Raw genomic sequence first — 7,943 nt, 5'->3', positions numbered from 1 at the left:
TATTTTTAGTAAATATGTTTGTGTATCATCAGATTGTGTTATATTCCTATTATATAGATATTTCTCTTTCTCGACATGGTTAAACATCCTCTCATTAAGGTATGTTATTTTGCTTCTCCATTCTGGTGTAGTTATACAATCATTCCATATTCATTAATTTTCTAAAATGGTCGAGTTAATGTAATTAGCCCATGTAAAATGTACTTGATGTAGATTGATTGCTTTAAGATTTTTTTTTTCGCCGCTACATTTTTCTCCACATAGATGTCGGTATTCTATGGGGTGGTCCAGAACCACATAATAGTTATGTGTAATTGTAGTGTTTGCTCAATAAATAATTATCCCTTAATTTTGGCCACACTGAATAATTTTGAATGTGCAGGAGTTTTGCACTATAATTTAGCAAACTCATTATTATCATTGATCATTTTACAATTGAAAATGAACTTTACAATATTAAGAAGTTTCTTTCTAACATCAAGGTAATTTAAATACACAAATTCTTTTTTAATGAATAAACCTAAAAATTTATTGAACTATGGACAATGAGTACAACCGTAAATGATGTTCATCCAATATTGAAATAAACAATTTTAAATTTGTTTTTACAATTGAAAAATAAACTTTATAAACTCTACATTTTCGAACCTAATATAAAGAACATTATAACACTTCATCCGTCATCTCGACTAGAACTTTGCAATGTAGTCTTCAAAAATCTCTCAACTACTAGTGCACTGCATGTTGTGATTCCTTATACAATTGCAAAGTACCTTCGTAGACCTTTTTCAAAGTTAAAACTCTATTAGGATTTACATACATATATCCGAAATATATTATCTAAATTATAGGTATATTAATTGCCAATACAATAGTTTATGGACATAAACAACCTATGATATAGAGTCATACAACTAATTTGAAACTATAAAAACAGACATCTAAATCATAGGTATGACATATTACAGCAATCTAAGTATTTGGTAATTAGAAACAACGATTCTATTTTAAAGGAATGAAACTAACTTTTGTACCAGATTCATAGGTTGAAATTTCTAATTACTAAAAATCCATCCAATTCAAGCTTTAAACAAAATCAAGAGATTAACAAAGATATTATACTAAATAAATCTGATGAATAAGTAATTTGAATTGCAAATATGATATATGTACCTATGTGAAAGAAAGTCTCTAACCCATAAGAAAATGATGAAATAAACCTCATGAATAGGTCATTTGAAATCATCATTTGAAATCATACGCAACTTTGTGAAAGGTCTCCACCCAAAGAAAAAATGACGAATGAATTCACTAGTTTCTATATATAGGAAGAAACATACCAAAAATTCATCATTATATGATAATAATGAGATTAATGTAAACGTACACCTAATATTAAGTAAACCTAAAGTGAAGGTAATACCAACAATGATATCAATCAAACTCCATAATATTTTCTAGATGATTTTGACTATTAGTGACAACTTGTGGGCATGTAATATTGAAAAAAAATAAGGATATAAGATGTATCTTTTTTTTCTTTTCTTTTTTAATAAGAAAATTAACTTCATTGATTGCAATTAGCAAGATGGAGTACAATCAAACTTTAGGACTTCCAGAATGCAATCTGGTGGAACCTCCAACCATATGGCACTATAATTGTCTTCAAAGGCCAGACTAGCTAACCTATGAGCAACTACATTACCGGTTCTAGGTGCAAAACTGATTTGCACCTCTGTTTGGGCACTTAAAGCCACCTGTATATCATCAATAACAGCGGCAAATTCCAACATGGCATACTGCGGGTTAGCAATCTCTTTGGTGGCTTCTAGACAATCAGTTTCAATTACAATCCCAGGAGTTTGGAAAGGCTGCAAGAAACGGAGTCCATGTTTTATGGCCAGCAACTCGACCTATTTTGCAGTAGCCACATTTGTTACCGGCAATGCAAATGCAGCTTTGAAATACCCCTGGTCATCTCTCAACACATCGCCTAGACCGCCTCTGTGCTGATTCGGAAGAAAACTACCATCAACATTTAATTTCCATTTACCATTAGTATCCAGCCTCCATTTCCTTTGTGGTTTTGCAGTTTTTTGCTGTACCTGCTGATTGACCACTCTGTATTCATTTAGCCAAGACAATGCTCCAAAAACTATATAGTTTGAAGTTTGAGTCGTACCATGCCAAAATTTGGTATTTCGATTCTTCCAAACCGCCCATAAGACTATGAGTAGTTTCTCGAATTGATCATGCTGCATATTCAACGCATGCTCACAACACCATTCTTTGAAATTAGTGTTTTGAGGTGGTGTGCTTACCAGATTGAAGGGAGGAGCTGTGAGAATAGCCCTTGTTGTGGGGCAGTGGCAAAACACATGCACATTATCTTCATAGCTGGCTGGACACAGTATGCAAGTCATGTCACCTTGGAAACCTTTCTTTGTAAGTGTGATAGGAGCATTTTTATGCGACATTTTAATAAATATTTCCTCATATTTTTCTTAGTTATTTCCTTTACTTAATCATTTTTAATTTAGTTTCTATTTTTTAGGTACATTGGAATAGATGACAAGGAAATGAGCTTAAAGACACATGAAGGATGTGAGACATTGGAGATGACAAAGGCAAGGCACAAGGGATGCAGAAATGAGCTGAAATGAAGAAATGGAGTTTTCCTGGTCCGACTAAGAATCTCAATCAACGCAGGAATCCTGATGAGGGTAGGAAACCTGAAGGCATTAGGAGACCACATGGCTTGAAGATGACGTTGGAGATATTTTGGGAGATTAAATCTGATTTTTCCCATGGGAAATGATGGAGATAATGTGAAAATCAAGGAGAGAATCAAGGAGATTATGTTGAGAAAATCTTGGGAGAGTTTCAAGGGATTGTGCAACTAGAAAAGGCTCAAAACAAGTCCAGATTCATCCCTCAATTCCCTCAAGATATGTTGGCCGAAATTAAGGAATTAAAATATGCAGTTTTAATGTGAAAATCAAGAGAAAATCAAGGGGCTGATGTTAAGGATAAAGCCATGGAGAGATTTAAGGGAGAAAAGGTTCAAAATGCGTCCGGAGATACATTGTCTAGGTTCATGCCTAGATATTTGGCCGAAAATTGTGAATAAAATCAGATTAAATCATGGGAAATTCGGCTACAATATATTAGGGATTGATTTGGAGCTTTTTGATTGGTTGGATGACACAACAGAGATGACATGGCGCTACGTGATTGGTCAAAGCTGTGTGGCATTATCAGATTAATTCCTTGGGAAATTAAAAGAAGGATCATGAAGCTTGGCCGTCCCCCTATATAAACCCCCCTATGTTTGACGTTTAAACACACTTTCATTCAGAAAATCTCTCAACGTCAAAGCTCTCTCTCTCTCTCTGTTAACGTTAGTGATCCGTGGGATCTCTAGTTAGCTTTAGAGAGAGAGAGAACGACACAAGCGAAGTATAGTGGTTCGTTTCCCGCCTTAGCGGGAAACTACGTCCACTTGAATGTTGCACTAGTGTGTTTGAGATTACAAAGTGTATAATGGAATGTGGATTGAGTTGTGGGATGAGACATTCCTTTTATAGGTGAAGGAAGCCATCTCCTTTACATGGTTTTCGATGTGGGACAAGTAACCACTATTTCTTGTCTAAAAAGCTTAGTTGTGAGGGCAACTTGGCAAGGCCAGAAAGGTGGCTTCCCGGCGACGGATTTGCGACTTCCGGATACCGTAGCGTAGCTTGAACATAAGGCTACAAGATGCAAGTAGCGGTTGGGCCTCACCATGGCTTGTGGGTGTCCCAAAGAGGGTGTTACTTATGCTTGGTGGGATAGCAAACTAGCCTTGCTAGTAGAGGTATCTACAAGTCCCCGAAGTCCCCAAGTAAGAGGAGCTTCTTGGTTGGGGAGTTATAACCACGAAGTCATCAAGCATAAGTAACCGGGAGGCATGGAGCCCCTACAAGTCCCTGAACTCCGTAAGCAAGAAGGGACTCGTTAACCTGCACAACAAAGACAAAAAATAGGCATATGTAGAATGCTTGTTGCATTGGGCAACAAATGTGAGTTGCATTGATATGCGTTGGCATATACGAATGTATGAGGTGCGTGATACATGGTCGTGTGAGCATATGGATTGCATATGATAAATGTGTGACACGCGCAAGGAGACGAACGAGGTCGAGTTTGACGGGGTTACGCTCGTGAGATGTAAGTTGCATGAGTGCCGCGAAGGTATGCATTTGTAACTCATGAACGATGACCGCACGTACGGTTGTGTCTGTTTGGTTTTCGCTCGTATTAATGGAACGCGAAAAGAATTTGATTTGTCGCGGTCGGTAAACGACAAATGGTAGAAAAATTCAATGTTCCATTAACGTGTGGTGTGTCGAGTAGACATGAGCATAAAGCTCGAGGATTGCCGGGAAGGCATGAGTGGAAAGCTCGTGAGCGGGAAACTCGGGGTTGCCGGGAAGGCATGAGCGGGGAGCTCGTGGGTTGCCATGAAAGCATGAGCGGAAGCTCAAGGGTTTCCGGGAAGGCATGAGCGGGAAGCTCCTGGGTTGCCGGGAAGGCACGAGCGGGAAGCTCGTGGGTTGCCGGGAATGCATGAGCGAAAGCTCGGGGTGCCAGGAAGGCATGAGTGGGAAGCTCGTGGGATGCCGGGAAGGCATGAGCGGAAGCTCGGGGGTTGCCGGGAAGGCATGAGCGGAAGCTCGTGGGTTGCCGGGAAGGCATGAGCGGTAAGCTCGTGAGCGGAAGCTCGGGGGTGTCGCGAAGGCGTGAGCGGTAAGCTCGTTAGAGGAAGCTCGTGGTGGCGGGAAGTCACGAGGGCGAAAGCCTGGCGGTGCCGCTGAGGCAGGAGCGCGAAAAGCTCGGCGGTGCTGTTGAGGCGAGAGCGTGAAAAGCTCGGCGGTGCTGCTGAGGCACGAGCGCGAAAGCTCGGGGGTGTCGCTGAGGCACCGGCGCGAAAGCTCGGCGGTGCTGTTGAGGCGAGAGCGCGAAAAGCTCGGCGGTGCCGCTGAGGCACGAGCGTGAAAGCTCGGCGGTGCTGCTGAGGCACCGGCGCGAAAGCTCGGCGGTTGCTGTTGAGGCACCGGCGCGAAAGCTCGGCAGTTGCTGCTGAGGCACCGGAGCGAAAAGCTCGGCGGTGCCGCTGAGGCACCGGAGTGAAAAAGCTCAGCGGTGGCGCTGAGGCATTAACGGGTAGCTCGAGGTGATGCCCTGAGGCATGAGCGTGACCGTTGCTAATTATGCTGGGCTGTATGTACAAGTCCCCTAAGTCCCCAGTCATGGAGGGTGTTCTTGCGGGTTGATACCAAAGCGTAGATTTGTGCCGTATATCAAGCATAATTAGTGCGAGTGCGTCGTCCATCTAGAATTGGTTGGAGCGAACGCTTTTGCCCTTTCGGGTGGGCCCCTGCTAGGCCCGCCAGGGAGTCCTCCACTCCCCAGCCACGACGGACCTCCGGATGGTCGGTAAATTGTTTGTTGAGGGGGAGTTGCACGAAGCAGAGGGTGTTGGGTAGCGAGCCCAATCTTTGGTACCCAAGCGTCGGGGTTAACTGCCGGATCAATGGCTGCCGTAGGCTGTGTTAACTAGTCCCTTTACTATTTCTCGGAGGAGAAACTTGACTGCAATGCCGCGTAGCGGTTATTGTCATTATGAGGCGTTGCCTTACCGCTTGGCGGTGACCACAGACTCGTAAAGTTTGTACTTGTATGAAACATGACAAACAAATAGAGCAAATAATAAAATTTTGTTTGAGTGTCCCATATTTATTTAATTGAGTTGCAATTAAAATAGAAGCATGGCATATGTGTATTTTTGTACTTGTAATGTGGATGCTAATAATGTTTTGTATTTTTGTAGGCATGCTTAGAGATCGTTTGAGATCGATATAAGAAGCATGGCATGGCAATAGCAAGTGTCAATTTTGATTTATGAGGAAAACCAACAAAAAGCTAGACATCAATTAAGTGTGTACATGCAAGTGGTACAATGTTTATTGATACGTGGTGCGAATAATGCATAAAAAGGTATGCATAAAGTATTGATTTATGTGGATCAAACGGCGAAGGGTATTGTGTTCTTGATACATATATGGCTATGAGTGTATGTGTTTGCATATGATAATTACTTAGAGAAAGTAATTGATGTGTCTAGTAGATAGCACTTGTGTCGGTGGGCACATGGAACAAAAGGTTGTGTGTGTACAACAACAATTAATCAATTATGCTTTTTGTGAATGACATGTGCAGAGACATGGATAAATGTCCAAAGGCATGGTGAGTGTCCATCTCTGATAGAGCCTGGACATAGGCACATGTATGTATATGCTATATAGGCATGGTGACACTCCAATTATGGCATTCAAATAAGACTGAATGTATGGGTCCTATCAGGCTATCACGTAGGCACGTGTATGTACACATATATAGCCGACCGGAGACATGCATGAATGGGCAGACCGCGTTGCAGATATGCATAATTTAGAATAAGGACTTAGCTTTTCTGCAGCGGCACCGCGTTGCAAGTGAGGCCATGAGACATTGGTGTTGGCGGGAGAAGATGCCCAGAGATTGGGTTGTTTCCTGGAAACGAGTCGCCGGGAGGGTGGGTCACTGAGATGGTTGGCGGTAAGGCCTGGCTGGCGGTGTTTTTAGCCAGTGGCGGAGCTCCAAAGTTTGGCGGAGCGGAGCCTTTGGCCAGCGGAGCTATTCATCGGTGGTTAAGCGGAGCTTTTGGCCGGCGGAGGATTAGCCGCTGGCTGTGGTCAGTGGAGCTTTGACAGAGATGGTTCTCTGGCGGAGAACTCTCGGTGGTGGCTCCTTGGCTTGTGGTTACTCCTAGTTGCGGAGGACATGGTGCTCAGCGGTGATTCTGGTTGGTGGAGCTGCTTGGTTGGTCAGCAGATATTTCTCCGGCGGATATGTTTGTCCAGAGGAGGACGTCCAGCAGAGCTTGACTAGCGGAGAGGCCCAGCGGAGGCAGCCCGGTGGTGCAGTCTAGCGGTGATGAGGCTTGTGCTGTGAACTTGCAGCAGTGCAGCTCGAAGGGGAAGTTCGACGGTGCACCTCCAGCGGTGCTGCTCGGATGAGGTTGCCCAGCGGAGCGGTGGCTGGCGGAACTTTGTTTCAGCAGCGGAGCAGTGGTGATGCCCAGCGGAGGAACTCCGCCACTGTCCAGCGGTGCAGCCTGGCGGAGGCTTCCTGGCGGTGCCAGTGAAGCTTTGGCGGTTCCCAGCGGAGCTTTGGCCGCTGAATAAGTGTGGCGGAGCGGAGTCCTGTGCTCACCTGGAGCTCGACGGAGATTCGACGCTAGCTCAGCGGCAGATCGAAGTTCGGCGGAACTTAGAGCTCAATGGAGACGCTGTTGCTGGCGGTATTCTGCTAACGGAGGCTGCAGTGGGTTGACGCTAGCGTGCCGCTGGTGCAGAAGATGATCGAAGAATGATCATGGGTGGCCAGAGGAGATCTCTGGGTGTCCAGAGAGAATTGGCACCAGATTTTTTTTTTTTTTGCCAGCGTTGACTTTTTTTGAGTTGGGCGTTGACCAACCTTGACTGGCATTGACCAAATGTTGATCGGCCTCGATGGGCGTTGCCCAAGAATTGACAGGCCCAGATGGGTCAAGGTTCGTGATAGGTGACGAAGCCTTTGTGTGTCGGCTTCCCACAGACGGCGCCAATGTTAACGTTAGTGATCCGTGGGATCTCTAGTTAGCTTTAGAGAGAGAGAGAGAGAACGACACAAGCGAAGTATAGTGGTTCGTTTCCCGCCTTAGCGGGAAACTACGTCCACTTGAATGTTGCACTAGTGTGTTTGAGATTACAAAGTGTGTAATGAAATGTGGATTGAGTTGTGGGAGGAGACATTCCTTTTATAGGTGAAGAAAACCATCACCTTTACATGGTTTTCGATGTGGGACAAGTAACCACCAT

This window comes from Rosa rugosa, chromosome 4, assembly GCF_958449725.1.
Source record: "Rosa rugosa chromosome 4, drRosRugo1.1, whole genome shotgun sequence".
NCBI lineage: Eukaryota > Viridiplantae > Streptophyta > Magnoliopsida > Rosales > Rosaceae > Rosa > Rosa rugosa.
The sequence above is the reverse complement of the archived record's forward strand: the minus strand, read 5'-3'. Positions refer to the sequence as shown.